Source organism: Pseudorasbora parva, chromosome 11 (genome assembly GCF_024679245.1).
Source record: "Pseudorasbora parva isolate DD20220531a chromosome 11, ASM2467924v1, whole genome shotgun sequence".
Lineage (NCBI taxonomy): Eukaryota > Metazoa > Chordata > Actinopteri > Cypriniformes > Gobionidae > Pseudorasbora > Pseudorasbora parva.
The window spans coordinates 33,152,165-33,172,187 of record NC_090182.1 but is presented as its reverse complement, the minus strand read 5'-3'; the positions used below and the strand labels follow the sequence as shown (position 1 = coordinate 33,172,187).

General features: G+C 34.2%; 2 long non-coding RNA genes across 3 annotated transcripts in view; both read right to left on the bottom strand.

Moving 5' to 3' along the window:
- Nucleotides 1-19,664, bottom strand: part of LOC137093105 (uncharacterized) — a 614,166-nt gene extending 594,502 nt beyond the window's left edge. Inside the window, exons 1-2 of the long non-coding RNA XR_010908393.1 lie at nt 19,630-19,664; nt 13,608-13,727 (exon numbers count right to left, since the gene is read on the bottom strand). This is a non-coding gene — a long non-coding RNA (uncharacterized lncRNA). The remainder of the gene's footprint in view (nt 1-13,607; nt 13,728-19,629) is intronic.
- On the bottom strand, nt 4,307-6,043 carry LOC137092364 (uncharacterized). 2 transcript variants are annotated; one of them, XR_010908242.1, is made up of 5 exons: nt 5,975-6,043; nt 5,435-5,502; nt 5,189-5,273; nt 4,957-5,033; nt 4,307-4,657 (listed from the first exon to the last, which is right to left on the bottom strand). It is a non-coding gene; the product is annotated as an uncharacterized lncRNA (long non-coding RNA). The 2 variants fall into 2 exon arrangements; XR_010908241.1 differs by lacking the exons at nt 5,435-5,502; nt 5,975-6,043 and having other exon boundaries at nt 5,189-5,360.
- Nucleotides 19,665-20,023: the final 359 nt, after the last annotated feature.

Genomic DNA, 20,023 nt, shown 5'->3' with positions numbered 1-20,023 from the left:
TGCACCAGTTTCCTACTGATGGAGAGCTTCTCGGACATTGACATAAACAGCACTTTCCAAACAACTTGAAAATAGTTGGTGACAAACAATTTTGTGTGCCTTTGGAGTTCTTCAGTTTTTTTTTTTTTTTTTTTTTTTCTTTCACTAATGCTGGAATAAGATTTTAGAATAAACCTTTTGGTCCTAATTTTGGTGCTAGTAAAGGTTTAAGAGCTTATAAGTTCAGTAACACTTTACAATAAGATCTAATTTGTTAACGTTATTTAATGTATTGGCCAACATGATCTAACAGTGATTTCTTTTTATTTAATTTTTTACAGTGTTTATTAATAGTTGTTGACCTTGCTTAATAAATTATAGTTCAAAGCTAGTTAATTAAATTTATAGTCATTGTTCATGCAAGTTAACAATGCATTAAATAATTAACATATACAACTTTTGATTTTAAGATTGCATTAATAATAGAGGTGTAACAGTACACAAAGCTGACAGTTCGGGGAGGAACACTAAATATAAAAATGCTTTTTTTTTATTGGTTTACTGAACAAATTGTAATTGTCCTAAACTAAAGGATTCTTAAAGAATTAAAAATATAATATAAAAAATATCTCTACTAATTATTATTATTATTACCTTTATTTAACCAGGAGAAAAACTCACTGAGATTAAAATGTCCTGTCCTGGCCAAGATAGGCAGCTGCGTTTGCATGTACAGTTATACATAAAAAGTCACATAAAAAACATAAAACATACAACCAGTCAAAAACAATTACACACCATTAATTTACTCTCAAAATGATGTAGTAAAATTTTAAAATGACTAAATGTCACCAGATCTTTTAGCTTCAACTCAGTCTGGAGCAAATTCCAATCTGAGGCTGCGACATATTTGAAGGACGTTTTACCAAGCTTAACTCTAACAAAGGGCACACAAAGATTATAATTTGATTCAGAATGTAATATATAATTGCCTTGTTGTTTCTGTTTAATCAAACGACAAAGAATGCTGTATAGTGTAGACTATATAGGGAGGCCTTACTTGCACTTGCATTGTATGCAAACGTGTAAACTTCTCATGCATTAACTTACAAATCTAATTATAGGTTAGATTTTTTTCAGGTTTTCAGGTTAAGTAGAATATGATGAATATATAGGCTAATATAATGCATACATTTAGTGAAAGAGTTCATCTCTCTCGTGTTTTATCGACATCTTTCTGCTGTTGAAACACTGAAAGATTACACAATGTGAAACATTTTAGTAAGTTGTAATGTATCCTTAACATCCTTCTGATGTTAATTCATGTTTATTCTTTGACTATGACAAGGTGATCACATTCACTCGTGCCGCAGTGCTGCTTGAACTGATGTGTCTTTACAGTGATCTGTCATGTCACATTAAAGAGCATCAATATGGCATCACTTGAATTTAATGATAAAATTGACAGAATACATATGTTCTTGTGTTTGTGTAAATAGTTTTTTGGGTTTTTCTTGGGCATCAAAAAAAAGTTTTTTTTGTATATTTGTTTTACAGATTGTTTTGTCAATAAATGTAGAGGATTTAAATTTGGATGTGTTTATTATACGAAATTGCAGCTGTATTATTTGAAAAATGTAATTATGAATGTATTTCATTATATTAGAGTGTACATGTAAATTACGTTAAGGTATATTTTAGTTCATATTAATTGCTTGTTTTTAAGACAGTAGAATGGATGTCAGTACATTGAGCAGTGCACTTTAATTACAATTTGAATACACTAGAAGCGATTATGAAAGTACACATAAAGTTGTATTTAAGTACCACTTAAGTTGTTCCAAAAAATCACTCTTAATTGCAACTTATTGTATTTTATTTCAACTTAATATGTGATAAATTTGAAATCAATTACATATAATGTGTGTTAAGTACACCGAAAACATTGCATTTAATTCACACTTAAGTGTATATTTAGCTGACATTAAAGTATGTATTGGGTACCCTTGTGAAAAAAAGTGCACTTTAGTGTACTTTTATAAAGTGTACTTATTACACAGATAATATACTTATACTAAATACACTTAATTGTGCAATTAAATGCAATGTTTTCGGTGTACTTAACACACATTATATGTAATTGATTTCAAATTTATCACATATTAAGTTGAAATAAAATACAATAAGTTGCAATTAAGAGTGATTTTTTGGAACAACTTAAGTGGTACTTAAATACAACTTTATATGTACTTTCATAATCGCTTCTAGTGTATTAAAATTGTAATTAAAGTGCACTGCTCAATGTACTGACAAGCAATTAATGTGAACTAAAACATACTTTAATGTCAGCTAAATATACACTTAAGTGTGAATTAAATGCAATGTTTTCGGTGTACTTAACACACATTATATGTAATTGATTTCAAATTTATCACATATTAAGTTGAAATAAAATACAATAAGTTGCAATTAAGAGTGATTTTTTGGAACAACTTAAGTGGTACTTAAATACAACTTTATATGTACTTTCATAATCACTTCTAGTGTATTAAAATTGTAATTAAAGTGCACTGCTCAATGTACTGACAAGCAATTAATGTGAACTAAAACATACTTTAATGTCAGCTAAATATACACTTAAGTGTGAATTAAATGCAATGTTTTTGGTGTACTTAACACACATTATATGTAATTGATTTCAAATTTATCACATATTAAGTTGAAATAAAATACAATAAGTTGCAATTAAGAGTGATTTTTTGGAACAACTTAAGTGGTACTTAAATACAACTTTATATGTACTTTCATAATCGCTTCTAGTGTATTAAAATTGTAATTAAAGTGCACTGCTCAATGTACTGACATCCATTCTACTGTCTTAAAAACAAGCAATTAATATGAACTAAAATATACCTTAACGTAATTTACATGTACACTCTAATATAATGAAATACATTCATAATTACATTTTTCAAATAATACAGCTGCAATTTCGTATAATAAACACATCCAAATTTAAATCCTCTAAATTTATTGACAAAACAATCTGTAAAACAAATATACAAAAAACACTTTTTTTTGATGCCCAAGAAAAACCCAAAAAACTATTTACACATACACAAGAACATATGTATTCTGTCAATTTTATCATTAAATTCAAGTGATGCCATATTGATGCTCTTTAATGTGACATGACAGATCACTGTAAAGACACATCAGTTCAAGCAGCAACGCGGAATGAGTGAATGTGATCACCTTGTCATAGTCAAAGAATAAACATGAATTAACAGAAGGTATGTTAAGGATACATTACAACTTACTAAAATGTATCACATTGTGTAATCGTTCAGTGTTTCAACAGCAGAAAGATGTCGATAAAACACGAGAGAGATGAACTCTTTCACTAAATGTATACATTATATTAGCCTATATATTCATCATATTCTACTTAACCTGAAAACCTGAAAAAAATCTAACCTATAATTAGATTTATAAGTTAATGCAAAAACGGTCTTATGAGAAGTTTACACGTTTGCATACAATGCGAATGCAAGTAAGGCCTCCCTATATAGTCTACACTATACAGCATTCTTTGACGTTTGATTAAACAGAAACAACAAGGCAATTATATATTACATTCTGAATCAAATTATAATCTTTGTGTGCCCTTTGTTAGAGTTAAGCTTGGTAAAACGTCTTTCAAATATGTCGCAGCCTCAGATTGGAATTTGCTCCAGACTGAGTTGAAGCTAAAAGATCTGGTGACATTTAGTCATTTTAAAATTTTACTACATCATTTTGAGAGTAAATTAATGGTGTGTAATTGTTTTTGACTGGTTGTATGTTTTATGTTTTTTATGTGACTTTTTATGTATAACTGTACATGCAAACACAGCTGCCTATCTTGGCCAGGACAGGACATTTTAATCTCAGTGAGTTTTTCTCCTGGTTAAATAAAGGTAATAATAATAATAATTAGTAGAGATATTTTTTATATTATATTTTTAATTCTTTAAGAAACCTTTAGTTTAGGACAATTACAATTTGTTCAGTAAACCAATAAAAAAAAGAGCATTTTTATATTTAGTGTTCCTCCCCGAACTGTCAGCTTTGTGTACTGTTACACCCCTTTTATTAATGCAATCTTAAAATCAAAAGTTGTATATGTTAATTATTTAATGCATTGTTAACTTGCATGAACAATGACTATAAATTTAATTAACTAGCTTTGAACTATAATTTATTAAGCAAGGTCAACAACTATTAATAAACACTGTAAAAATTTTAATAAAATAAATAAATAAAAAGAAATCACTGTTAGATCATGTTGGTCAATACATTAAATAACGTTAACAAATTAGATCTTATTGTAAAGTGTTACTGAACTTATAAGCTCTTAAACCTTTACTAGCACCAAAATTAGGACCAAAAGGTTTATTCTAAAATCTTATTCCAGCATTACAGTGAATGAAAAAAAAAAAAAAAAAAAAAAAAAACTGAAGAACTCCAAAGGCACACAAAATTGTTTGTCACCAACTATTTTCAAGTTGTTTGGAAAGTGCTGTTTATGTCAATGTCCGAGAAGCTCTCCATCAGTAGGAAACTGGCGCACCATCTCTCCACAGTATATGTGAATGGACATGTTCCAAAGAGGCAGGAAAGCAAAAAAAATATATACCTTGAGGAAAGAAAAAGAAAACGCAAAGAAAAAACTTGTTTATAAAACAGATCTATCCATTATTATAATTGGCTCAATTAAATTAAAACGATAGATGTACAGTTGTGCTCCAAAGTTTATATTCACACAGCAGTATCTGTATGAAAAAAAGAAGAAAAATAAGAAATAGCCATAAGAGGGATCATAAAAATGAGCATGTTTGTCTCTTTTTTATCTAGTCCTGCCCTGATGAAGCAGTTTATTCTGCACGGTGTGTGTAAGCTTTTGACCACAACTGCATCCCCTATGTGATGAATTACCTCAGTCGTCAGGGTAGAATGATTGGAGAGGTTCCTTCACGTATCCCACTGAGCACATCATCTTCACTGACACTGGACTTTAAAAATAGAGAACATTTTAATAATGGTTTTTATTCCTACTTTACAGGGAATTAAACATAACTTAAATATAGATAAATAACCCAAGATCAATGTAAATTGAGAAAAGTATTCTTGTATTTTTCCTCATCTTGCCTTGCAAGTTTCAGCTTACCTCGCACCATCTCCATGAAGGATGTTCCTGTATTTACCACGCCTGGCACAGCAATGCTGCGGCTCCATTCCTTTGGGTGTGTGGCCTGTAAAATATATAATGATTAGGGGATCTGCAAATGCACAAGTGGGAATGTATTACTTACAAATGGACAAGATGCAAAGCATTTAAAAGCTAAAGACTTGATAGCAATGTTTTAGCTTGTATCATGGCTGGGCATAAATTCATAATTAACATTAACTTGACCTCATCAAGATGGCTCTGTGATTCCACACAGCTTGCACTGGATCTCCAATAACACATCTGTATTGATCCTACAAAATAAAAAATAAAATAAAATAAGCACAAAATATTAAAAACACTTTAACATCTTACTCTCCAAATGCAAAAAGAAAAGAACATATAAAAATCATTATTTCATTACTGGTTGTTGTTATACGTTAAGTTAATATGTGGAATAAATGTATATAACGTTAAATGTCTTCTGTCCATTTAAAAAGTAGGAGTTCGATTAAAATATTGTATTTACAGCAGACAAATTCATTGAACATGCCCACACCGGCGATCACATTCCGATTTAAGAAATTATTATAATGCAATCTTAGATACATGAATATGAATAATACAATAAATACATAGGAAACATGATTAACGTTAATTCACCTCCCGAGTCCATAGTGCGTCTATCCTATCTGCGATTAAACTAAATAACTACACCGTAATAGAGAGCTACCATGTTATGGTGAAAATGTAAAATCAAGAGAGCTTATATCAAGATATACTTACTTGACTCGTTATTTGTAGCATATAACGTCTCCTCTGTAATGATCCAAACGGTTCACTCCTCTGTTGTCTGTTCTCTTCAGCTTCATTTCCCTCACGCATCGAGATGACGCAAACATGGCGGACCGCGCATTTTTCAAAATCATGACATAGTATTTTTGGCGCATGCACATTGAAATATTAAGTATAAATATAAAATAAGATATTTTGTGCATTAAATGTTGATTATAAATCACTTATTAATTATCCATATCTGTTCAGGTTGTTCTAACACACTGTGTAGTTGGACTGTATTTCAGAGAACTTGATTCATTCACCTAACTAAAAGTCAATCATGTTTAGAGTCTGATTAAAATTAAATGTAGCCTATTTTAACTGAATTTTAATGCAAATTAATTTGGTTTAGATTTGTTCAACTTTTTCTTGCAATTAATGCAATTAAATGTGTGTTTAATCGCCATACAACAACATAATATCGTAAGTAGGTTATTCTGTACACAGATGTAAAGTAGCCTACAGTACATTAGGCAACTCCTCTCATAAAGATTGACAATGTCAAATTATGTAGAAAACTGACACTTGTAGTTGAGTTCATAGGAGCTAGTTATAACATTTCAACAGTATGTTGTACTGGAGTGTAAGCGAGTGAAATTTTGAAGAAAAATTTGGACAACTAATTAAAAAAAAAAATCATTTATTTTCCATGTGCTTTGTCATTAGTAAAATAAGTGTACTTTATGAAACAAACTCATAATTAAAATGGTTTAAGTAAATTTAAGTGTAGACATTATTACAAGGTGCATTTTTAAAAAGTGCACTAAAGTGGGTTTATAAATATTGTCATACAAGTGTACTTTCTTTAAGTGAAAATTAACTAGATATTTTTACAAAGCGCACTTATTAAAAGTGCACTAAAGTGGGTTTATAAATATTGTCATGAAAGTGTACTTTTTTAAAGTACAAATTAATTATATATTATTACAAAGTGCACTTATTATAAGTGTACTAAAGTGTGTTTATAAATATTGTCATGAAAGTGTACTTTTTTAAAGTACAAATTAATTAGATATTATTATAAAGTGCACTGATTAAAAGTGCACTAAAGTGGGTTTATAAATATTGTCATGAAAGTGTACTTTTTTTAAAGTACAAATTAATTATATATTATTACAAAGTGCACTTATTATAAGTGTACTAAAGTGTGTTTATAAATATCGTCATGAAAGTGTACTTTTTTAAAGTACAAATTAATTATATATTATTACAAAGTACACTTATTATAAGTGTACTAAAGTGTGTTTATAAATATTGTCATGAAAGAGTACTTTTTAAAAATACAAATTAATTAGATATTATTACAAAGTGAATTTTAAAAAAGTGTACTTAAGTGTGTTTAGAATTATTGTCATTAAAGTGTATTCTCTTTAAGTACACTTAAGTGGCACTTAATTTTAATTATATCATATTATCTACAAGTGCAGTTTTTAAAAAATATACTTTAAATATATTAAGTGCACAAAAAGTACACTTTCAATACAATTAAGCACACTACTTTTTCACAAGGGTGTGTTCTTCCACAACCAGAAATAGCGCAATATGTTGCTATACTCTTCAGCATTCTTCATTGCTGCTGGCTAGCATGATCAGAACGGCTCCATGAGTCGGTGGGCGGGGCTACTGAACTACACGTGCTTATTATTCTGTTGCTGTTTCGTCAGTCGATGACGTCAAGATGCTAACACAATCGTTTTCTGGGTCTGGTGTCTATATAAAAGCTCAAGGGAAAGTTGATTTCTCAATTCATTACCCCTTTAAATAGATTTTGGTTTCACTAGTTGTGCAAACTGTAAAAAAATATTTACTTTGGGTCTTCAATGTAATTTACAATCCAGGAATCTAGTCTAATTACACATGGAAATTACTACTGTAATGGCTGGGGGCGGGGCTACTGAACTACACGTGCTTATTATTCTGTTGAGGTGCTGTTTCGTCAGTCGATGACGTCAAGATGCTAACACAATCGTTTTCTGGGTCTGGTGTCTATATAAAAGCTTTTCTTTGACTAACAAGGATGTTTTCAGCTTTTATACCTTTTATATATCAAAAGCTCAAGGGAAAGTTGATTTCTCAATTCATTACTCCTTTAAATAGATTTAGGTTTCACTAGTTGTGCAAACTGTAAAAAAATATTTACCTTGGGTCTTCAATGTAATTTGCAATCCAGGAATCTAGTCTAATTACACATGGAAATTACTACTGTAATGGCTGGGGAGCATAACACTCATTTGCATTAAATGAGAATCAGTGAAGGGCAATGTGAAACAGCAGACAGGAAATCTGTGGGCATCTGATTGTGACATGTGGGGACAGTAGCAAATACAAATATTAAACCAATGTATAATTAATAAATCAAGAGCCCAACTCTTCGAACAAAATGATTGCGTGCTGAAACACAACAAGATCGACCGCTTGGTAAATTTAGGACCTTGAAGGGAAAGAATAGCGCTGTCCTTGAGTCACATGAACATACTGTGTGAATCACACAAGGGTGGATGAAGCAGTCTAAGTTCTACAATAACAAATTTCTTATGTAAAAGCATGACTGCATCTTCCCCTACAGCTGCTGATTAAAGGAGAAGCTACTAAATGTGGAGTGACAGTCCTAACAGAACTGGCCGAAAGTGGAATGGTATGGCAACGCAACGCTGACTGGACTCATATTTACAGAGATTTCTGCAAGATCTACAATGACACCCATGGAGGAGCTGAACTCTGCCTCAGAAAAAAAAAAAACTGTCTAACAAGCCAGGAAAGGTTTTCGAGAGCTGCAGAGGGGAATGTTGTGAATAGAGCCATCTTGCTGCTCCTGTCTGATGAAAAGATTCCTGACACCTAGTGTTGACAGTGCACTCTGGAGACCTGTCTTCAGTCCTGCCTCCTCTCTCCATCACCTGTACAGAAATAAACAAAAAAGATGGGGTTATACTGGCTGTCTCTCCATGTGTCTGACCTCTGCAAAACATTGAAATCCTTTCCAGCAAAGAAGGATCTGAGCCACTTTGGGAAGAATGAGGTTATGGATCAGTGGAAATTTTGAGAGGATGTGAGGAAATCTGAGGCAACAGAGGTCCAGCATGGGAGAGATGGATGTATAGTCTTCTAGCAGCAGTTCACGCTGGCAGGCTGTTGTGCTTAGTCATCTCTGGATTCTTATTTCTGCGCTGCCAGGCCTGGACCCTGTTCAGTCTCTAGACACTATCTGCTATTGGTTATGTGCTGCTGGGAACTGTCAAGGTTTTCAATTATTTGAATATGTCTACAGGGTCCTTGATCTAAATTTGATAATCCACGCTAGCAACAAAGATTAAAAAGAGAGAAAAAAGCCTCCAGTTCTAATCTAGTACTGTAAATCAAGAACATAAAAAGGGAGTTTTATAAATCCATTTTGGTATAAATGTGTGCCCAGCTAACTATACACGACAATTTTACAATTTTAACGTTGTGACAACTATATATATAGTATACTGTATATAGTATACTCTTCCCTTTGCAACTCCGCCCGAGCAAGGACCCCGACAAGGCACTTGAGTGTCAATTTCCTTTTCATTATTTCTGTTTCCTTTTTATTGTTTGTGTTCAGTTTGCTTATTTCTATCTGGCCTTTTCTCTGATCTGTATTCACCATGTGCTTGTCAGTCTGCTGTAAACAAAGCAGATTTTATTTCATCTATTGGCACACATTCTCAGCTCAGCCTCATGGCCCTAACTGAGACCTGGATCAAACCAGAGGACACTGCCACTCCTGCATCCCTCTCAACTAATTTTACTTTTTCACACAGCCTTTTGACCTATTGGGAGGGGTGGGGGTACTGGTTTGCTTATCTCAAATGATTGGAAATTTGATCCCTTACCGTCTCTATCGGCCAGTTCATTTGAATCACACTATCACCATTACTCACCTTGTTAAAATCCATGTTGTAGTGGTCTATCGTCCTCCAGGTCACCTCGGTAACTGTGGAGGAGTTGGATGTGTTACTTTCTAGCTTCCCTGAGGATCCCATATGAAAAAAACCTATATGGTTCATATATAGAGACCTTATATGTTCCTTACTTAAATCAGTCAGAATTATCTTATATGTTTAATGTAAGTCCCATATATGTCATATACAAAATCAGACCGTTTATGGCCCATTTCATACTAAAAAGCACACAGAAAACTTTTGGGTCATGTATGAATACTGCAAAAAACTCATTTTACATGTAAACAGTATGCAATGGTATATGGTATTAGTAGAAAATATCTGATATTCATATAAAAATCATATAAAGTTCTTATACTGAATCATATGCTAGTCATATTAAAGTCATGTAGGATTTATTTATATTTTGTGTCATTTGTTTATATGCTTTTTATACAGATTTCATATTTTTTTAATAGGGAAATGGTGTGTTAGCTCTTCAAGTTTATATAATATACATATAAACTACATATAATAATCATACATGAAATTTGTGATGAAAACACTTTTATTTCAACACAAAATGAAATACTCAAATTATACTCCACATGAGTAATTTACAATTCCAACTTGATAGCAAACTGAACTTTGCTCAGGAAAAAAACAAAACCCAAAAAACAACAACAAAATACATTGGACACAGTGTCATGGCCATCAATCAAAGGTAATGAACGGATTAGTTCACCCCAAAATGAAAATTGACTGATAATTTACTCACCCCCATCTCATCCAAGATGTTCATGTCTTTATTTCTTCAGTGGAAAAGAAATTAAGTTTCTTGAAGAAAACATTCCAGGATTGTTCATCATATAATGTTTTTCAGTTGCAACCAAAATGTTGAAGGTCCAAATCAACGCCGTTTCAAAGGGCTTCATAGCCTCGATGATCCCAGATGAGGAATAGGGTCTTATCTAGTCAAACGATCAGTCATTTAAAAAAAATGAATATACAGTCTTGTTCAAAATAATAGCAGTACAATGTGACTAACCAGAATAATCAAGGTTTTTAGTATATTTTTTATTGCTACGTGGCAAACAAGTTACCAGTAGGTTCAGTAGATTGTCAGAAAACAAACAAGACCCAGCATTCATGATATGCACGCTCTTAAGGCTGTGCAATTGGGCAATTAGTTGAAAGGGGTGTGTTCAAAAAAATAGCAGTGTCTACCTTTGACTGTACAAACTCAAAACTATTTTGTACAAAAAAAATTTTTTCCTGGGATTTAGCAATCCTGTGAATCACTAAACTAATATTTAGTTGTATGACCACAGTTTTTTAAAACTGCTTGACATCTGTGTGGCATGGAGTCAACCAACTTGTGGCACCTCTCAGCTGTTATTCCACTCCATGATTCTTTAACAACATTCCACAATTCATTCACATTTCTTGGTTTTGCTTCAGAAACAGCATTTTTGATATCACCCCACAAGGTCTCAATTGGATTAAGGTCTGGAGATTGGGCTGGCCACTCCATAACATTAATTTTGTTGGTTTGAAACCAAGACTTTGCCCGTTTACTAGTGTGTTTTGGGTCATTGTCTTGTTGAAACAACCATTTCAAGAGCATGTCCTCTTCAGCATAGGGCAACATGACCTCTTCAAGTATTTTAACATATGCAAACTGATCCATGATCCCTGGTATGCGATAAATAGGCCCAACACCATAGTAGGAGAAACATGCCCATATCATGATGCTTGCACCTCCATGCTTCACTGTCTTCACTGTGTACTGTGGCTTGAATTCAGAGTTTGGGGGTAGTCTCACAAACTGCCTGTGGCCCTTGGACCCAAAAAGAACAATTTTACTCTCATCAGTCCACAAAATGTTCCTCCATTTCTCTTTAGGCCAGTTGATGTGTTCTTTGGCAAATTGTAACCTCTTCTGCACATGCCTTTTTTTTAACAGAGGGACTTTGCGGGGGATTCTTGAAAATAGATTAGCTTCACACAGACGTCTTCTAACTGTCACAGTACTTACAGGTAACTCCAGACTGTCTTTGATCATCCTGGAGGTGATCATTGGCTGAGCCTTTGCCATTCTGGTTATTCTTCTATCCATTTTGATGGTTGTCTTCCGTTTTCTTCCACGTCTCTCTGGTTTTGCTCTCCATTTTAAGGCATTGGAGATCATTTTAGCTGAACAGCCTATCATTTTTTGCACCTCTTTATAGGTTTTCCCCTCTCTAATCAACTTTTTAATCAAAGTACGCTGTTCTTCTGAACAATGTCTTGAACGACCCATTTTCCTCAGCTTTCAAATGCATGTTCAACAAGTGTTGGCTTCATCCTTAAATAGGGGCCACCTGATTCACACCTGTTTCTTCACAAAATTTATGACCTCAGTGATTGAATGCCACACTGCTATTTTTTTGAACACACCCCTTTCAACTAATTCAACTAATTGCCCAATTGCACAGCCTTAAGAGCGTGCATATCATGAATGCTGGGTCTCATTTGTTTTCTGAGAATCTACTGAACCTACTGGTAACTTGTTTGCCACGTAGCAATAAAAAAATATACGAAAAACCTTGATTATTCTGGTTAGTCACATTGTACTGCTATTATTTTGAACAATACTGTACATTTCAACCTTAATTGTTCAACTTGCTCAGCTCTGCGAGGTGCCAAGGATGACGTAATCATGTGTAAATGGTCACATAGACATAGTGCCCGCCCTCGTGTTTACAAAGCGGTCATGTGAAGACTAATAAACGCCCTTTAGCAAAAACACTCAATTTTCAACTTCGTTGTTTTATCTTTTTTTTTATTTGCTAGAGGGCATTTGTATTAGTCTTCACATGAGCGCTTTGTAAACAGGAAGGTAGAACTGCATTGATTTGGACCTTCAATATTTTGGTTGCAACTGAAAACCATTATATGATGAAAAATCCTGCAATATTTTCTTCAAAAAACTGAATTTCTTTTCGACTGAAGAAAGAAAGACATGAACATCTTGGATGACATTGGGTTGAGTAAATTATCAGGAAATTTAAAAAAATAATTAAAAAAGGCCTTCTGAAGAGAAGCTATGCATTTCCTATTAAAAAAATATCAACCGTGCGTGTCTACTTACGCCAAAAGAGTGACCTCTGACCTGAAGCATGATGTATTGATGAATGCGGTTATGCAGAGAATAGAGGAAAACAAAACACTGGTCACAAATTTGAATTTAAAGAGGATTCGATAAAAGAGAAGCGCTTGATTTTGTTGCCCAGAGAGACGTTGAAGCTTACACTACTCCTACATCGCATCACTCAGGTCACTCTCTGGTCGCAAGTCGTTTGCCATGAGCTGGTTATTTTAGTCAATAAGGTTATAAATATGGATATCTATATCAGTATCTATATCAATTACTATATTAACTTATTTCACATAGTAATTATAGTACATATATTAAAGCTTTATTTGTTGTGTTCTGAAAATGAACGAACGTCTTATGGGTTTGGAACGACATGAGGGTCATTTTAAGATCTTACATTTTTGGGTGAACTAAACATTAAAAATTGACACGGTTTAATAAATACTGTAATAATGTATTGCTCATTGTTAGTTCATGTTAGTTAATACATTACAATAAAGTCTCATTTGTTAACATTAGTTCAAGTCTTACAACTCACATTACATAAACTTCTTCAACACTTCCCATTCAGAACTGAACCAGTCCTCATGGGATGAAACAGTCTGTGGCTGAACCTGTTCTTCTTGCGTGGTCTTCAAATGTTTTCATGAAGATCTTTCTGTGGAAGAAAAAGAAAATCTTCTTGACCACCCCATTTACATACAGAAATATTAGAAACACGTTTCAATATAATGTTTTTTTTAGTATAACAATATATTCTTATACAGTTACTTTCTATTACAAAATTGTAATATTGTACATAATTTAGATTCATATATGTTGCAGTTACATGAATGCAAATTATAGAAGTTTATATTTTAGCTATATTTGAACTACATTAGAGCAATTGCAAACTCAAGTTCACTAAAACATTAACTCTTTTTTAAAGTGAATTGGCACAAAATAGACTATTAATGATCACAAAAGGAACATACCGCATTACATAAACAAATCACATTACATTTATTCTAACTTTTGCTTTTTGTCAGTGTCACACACCTTTCCCGGTGTCACACAATCGTTGTATAATGTTATCTATGCAAACCATGAGCTTTAGGGTTTAACTTAAGGCATCTTTACACAGCCGAATTAAGGCGGGTCTATAGCGTCTTTACACGGAATTTTGAGCAGACACAGACCTGCGTTAGACCCGCCTTAACTCGGCTGTGTAAAGATGCCTTAACGTGGGTCTGTGTCTGCTCAAAATTCTGTGTAAAGACACGATGCCGCATTAAAGCAGACTTAAAATATTCCGGGTCTGACCCACCTCGGGCCCTAGTATCAAAGGCAACATAGAAGTGGTTTTGATTCAGTGTAAATGAACACGAACCTGTGCCGCCTTAAACTACATCATTGTCATGACAACCACCTGTCAGCCAGCTCACTAGGCGTGAGAATCAAGAAGCAGCAAGGAGACAAACCATCTAGGAATTAAAGTAAAAGATTTCTGTACTCACATCGTCAAGCTAACCACTGTAGTGTTCGCCGTTTGTAATCTTCCTTTGAAGAGACTGGCAGATCAACGCACTGCAACATTTCCCCTCAGAAACGGTAAATGCTTAAATCGGCATCACTGTGCAACCCAGTATTATAATCTCTTGGAGAGAACGATACTTTATATTAGATTTGATATTTTCTGATATATTGTCCTACTGTCCATACATGTCTTTAAAATAGACTGAAGTTTGGATTTTTCCCTTAGGCATAGTGCAGCCTAAAAACTTGAAATAGGTTATAGCCTAGCTACTCAATCATTATGGTATTGTAATTTGTCTATAACCAACATTGTAGAATATTTGAGTTTATTTAAAGTTGTGTATTTTTTAATTATCATTATTATTAGGCTATGTACATATTTATTTAGAACATTTAGCTTAGGCTATTACCGTTCATTCCCCAGTCGGGTTGTAGCCTAACTGCCAGAGAAGGGCTACATTTAATTTGCATGGTGGTAGTTTTTACCATTTCGTTATTTTGGCTCGAAAATTTGTTTTTTGGAAATATTAACTGAATTTAGAAATGCTTTTGAACAATTTTTATTAGCCTAATAATAAAAAAAATGAATTAAGACAGTGTTTGGAATTTTTGAAGTGCATTAACAATATTCCCAGAATCCACGGCCTTTGTTGTTATTGTGACATAAAAATGTATAGTTTATAATTATGTATATCACCTAGGCTAACTGTATCATATGGCAAAAAAATACAGAGTGAGTTGTTCCCTCTGTCATAAAGGAACAACATGCACCGGCGCTTAATTTCGTTGGACAAAGGGTTAAAGCTACACTGTGTGATATTTTCCCCCATCTAGTGGTGAAAAGGTATATGACCATCCAGAGAATAATAGTTTCTGTTCCTCTCAATTTCGATTTCGTTTCAACTCCTACGGTGGCCGATTTAGTCATGGCTTCCAGTTCGACCTCTTTGGTGAGTGTTGCTTCAACTCAAGTGATGAGGTAATTTTTGAAAACTATTATAATTTGCAGTTATTTAATTTACCAAATGATCTATGGTCAAATTAATCTATGTAAAATGAATAATAGTTTTACGTTTTCGTTATTTTTAACCAGTTCATTGCTAACATAAGCTCAGGTTCCCAGACGAATGCAAGCTAATCTTAGTAAAGTAACTTTTATCAGTGCTATCGTTATTCTGTATATTGTACAACACCACTAGCGTAAGGCAAACAAATTATAATGCAATTAAAATATTAATCTCATGTTATCCGTCATAGAACACGGATTTATGTTACAAGGTAAACAATACTTTTTCATCATTGACGCGAGGAAAACTATCCTAGACGTCGTTCTAGTGTTATGCACAGCACACCATGATATAATTAGCCAAGCAACAATAAAACTTCCAATATACACAAATAGGCTGAATTAATATTACCTGTCGAGAAGAAAGCAGGCAACGTCGGCGTTCTTTTTAAAATCGTTGCTCCTCATGAGCTCTTTCCATCTTGGAAAGGCCACTCCAATATTTAATTTTGTCTTGTTGATTTGCCTGTTGCGTTGCCGTCTTAATTCTCTTTTCCACTTCCATTGGCGAATCTGATACATATCTCGCAATGTTTCTAGGTGCCCGACCCGGGTCGAATTCGGTAATCAATGCCGGGACGTGGTTGCTTTCACATAGAAGGCGACCCGGCAATGTTCCGGGAATATTGCTGGTCCGACGTGCAGTGTGAAAGGGGCTTAAGAGTGATCCTCCATCATCATATAGCAGCCTCAAGCAATCCTCCTCTTCACATTCAACACAGTGCCATCGAGTGTAGAAAGGCGAAGCTTGAATTTACGGGTATGTCCCTCTTTGGCAAATGTACTTTCAAGATGGAGGAGCAACATGGCGACCGCCAGCCGAACCCTCAACACGTATGTATTTTCAATGGTATATTATAAAATTATGAGAATGCATTATTACTTGAAAGAAGTAAATATACATTAATGAGCACATATATTTTTGAAAGAACTAAGTGATTTTAGCTAAGAATAAACTAAAAAAGTTACACAGTGTAGCTTTAAAGAAAACTATAATGTCATAGTTAGGCTATGTTTAAATTAGGGGTGTAAGAAAATATCGATACACGTGAATATCGCGATATTATGTTTGGCGATATTGTATCGATTCTCAAAAACGCTGTATCGATATTTATATATTTATTTATTTACATCCAAGATTCGTGGCTTTGTGTTCAGTTTAAACCACAGACTGTATAACACCCAACCGCTAGATGGCAGTGTTATCTCAGAACGTATAACTGATGCGGAGCCGGAGAAGCGCAAGGTGAAAGTGCTAGTGTTTACATTAGCAAACCCAGCTCTCAAGACGATATAATTTTTTCGCTCTTGCAGTATACAGAGCTGAAGTGTGGACTCATGTTGGCTTCAGCTATAAAGAAGCCACTAAGGAAATCGACATGAATCATTTTGTTTGCAAAATAGGCCAAGTTATAATCTAATACTCGGGAAACACATTGAAACAGAGAGCTCGCTTAACATCCTGACGTCACCCGCGCTGCTGAGAAGCGTTTCGATAGAATGTCCTGCACGTTTTCCTCTCAGTAACAAAATAAACACACACCAAAACTGACAGCGGTGGCAGGAGAATGAAAGATAATAGCGATGTGGATATGGATGCACCAGCTCTGCAGCTCAGTAACGTTACTTGAAACAGCACTTTATACAATAGACTGCTTTATAGAAAACAGCTTTAGGGTCCGATCACACAGAACGCGTTTTTCAGGTTCGAAAACGCGAGGCGCACTGCACTCCCTTTTTTTGGTCGGCGTTTTCTCATTCAAAAATGAGCAGTGCGCTTTAATGTTTCTAGGCAACCCCCGAATCACCTGTACTGTCAGTCAAATCAATGTAACGGTCAACACAACGGAAGGCCTGCCGCTTCATTCATTCGATTGGACAACAGAACATAAGCGCAATGATGTTGCGCGCTTTTCCGCTCAGAGTTGACTTTTTTTCAACTTCATGCGCTCGGAGCGCTCCTTCAAAAACGCGAGGCGCCCAGGGCGCATAAGCAGCGCGCATAACGCTCTCTGCCAACCGAAATCCATTCAAAAAAGGCTTCTCGCTGCAAAAACGCGTTCTGTGTGATCGGGGCTACTGTGTTAAATATAAAACAAACAGTCATTCAGTCATGAAATGGACTGCACTTTCTGTTGTTAAATAGCCACTGCTATACTGTGAACCTTTAAAACATATACACATAAAGAATCCTGCAGTCACTTTACATTTCCCTTAATTTAGATTGCACATTGCATATGATTAGTGTTATAAATGATACTGTATTAATTAAATAAAATACTTTGTCTCGTGTTTTAGGCTTATGGTTGTGTTCTTTATTCTTTTAAATTATAAAAAACAAAAACACACAAAAAAGAAATATCGCAATATATTGCCTCTCTTACAATATCGCAATATATTGCAATATATTGCCTCTCTTACAATATCGCAATATATTGCAATATATTGCCTCTCTTACAATATCGCAATATATTGCAATATATCGTATCGTAACCACTGTATCGTGATACGTATTGTATCGCCAGATTCTTGGCAATACACAGCCCTAGTTTAAAAATTAGCCTATAACATTATTTTTTTATTAAATAGCCTAACTGTCTGTAGGCTATATAGGCCTATTTAATTAAGACGCGAACAAAAATCGTTGGTAATGGATTGACGTGTGTAACGTTTTTCTGTTCACAATTAAACAGAATTGTCAAATATTCGGGCTCATGTTATACGAGCTGAGAACTAAACTTTGTTTTGGGGAAAAATTACATTCCTGATCACTTTTACACTCTATGGGGTCAGAGAGATGGGGTATGCAGCCTGGTGCTATAATGGAGATTCCAGATCGCTCTTCTTTGGTCAGAACCACGGAGAACGACCACGGACAGGTCCGTCCTATGCACTGAAACTTTTCACAACGCACCAGCATATTTAAAGAGCATTAAGCTATAAAAAATATGTATTATGTGGGGAGGGGTAGCAGCCGCTGTGAGCGCAGACACAGAGCGGGCAGAGAAACGGAGGAGCGACTGCAGTAGGCTATGGTGTTTGTGCAAAACTGCGGAAAAACTGCAGAAAAAAAGCGGGTGTTGAAACCTGTCACCGAGAAAAGAGTGGGTGTAGGCCTATCCCCCACCGATGCAATGCCCCTGTAGCCTAGCCTACATGTTGTGCATGCTCTATTGACTTTCTGTTTCTTTGAAAAAAACTTTGGACCACCCGTAATAATGTAGGCTATAGCCTACTTTCTTTGTATCATTGTCAATCAGGCGCAATTTTATTAAGAAATATAAAATAACTATACCGTAGCCGACAATAGAAGAATTGCAGAATTACAGTAGACCTACAGAAATTATGCCAAACATCAAAAGCGCTTTATAGCAGGCAGAACAAAACTATTTAAAATTCCGTATTTTTATTTTAGGTCTATTTTTATACATTTAATTATTTGTTTTAAATTAATTTATAACACTTTGTTAAAACTGTAGTTTTAAATCATGTTCAACGCATTGTTACCCGCGATTTTAATTCCTGTGTAAATGCATTTATGCCGCTTCAGAGAAGGATTAAACGGTCTGTGTAAATGCACATTTTTGGGATTTTATGCCGCTTCAGAATCAGTTTCTGTGCCGCGTTTGCTGTGTAAAGATGCCTTTAATTACCAAATTGCATAGTTAAACAACAAGAATAGTCGTTTTTTACATTTGATCATTTAGCAGACAATTTTATTCAAAGGGACTAACAAATGAGGAGACCAATCGTTTAATAATTGTAGTACAAATATAAGCATTTTTCACTTGTTTTTGCACATTAAATACTTGTAATTTAATTTTTGCACGTGCGTGCAGCATAATTAGGCTTAACGTTACCTAAGGCTGTGGCACCGACATGATAACAGAAACGAACAATTTACAAATCTTTTAACAAATCTTGCCTTTAAATAAGTTAACATTTGCATTGAGAATGACATGACAAACACAAATCTTACCTGGAGCTCGACACTTCGCGGTCCCGCTGGGAGGCAATCATATCACTGAGACAATGAGCCCGCGATTGATTTCCGCCTGGCCGTTGACGCATGCGCAGTTTCGGATGACCGAACCAAGGCTATTTTTGAGTGTTTAATTTTTTTTATTTTTTTATATTGCTGATATTACTGTTAACAAATAGTTTGTATAGGTAGAACATTACGAAACAAATATGTTGGAATATACTGCAATTATGCAAAATAGCCTATATTAAGGAAATATAAAGGAATAAAGCAAACTAAAGCCTTTTTTAATATAGCTACTGCAATGTATGCATTGACCTTGTATGGCTATATTTTAACACATACAATATTTAGTAATTAAGATATAAATAGTATTACAGGTAATATCCAT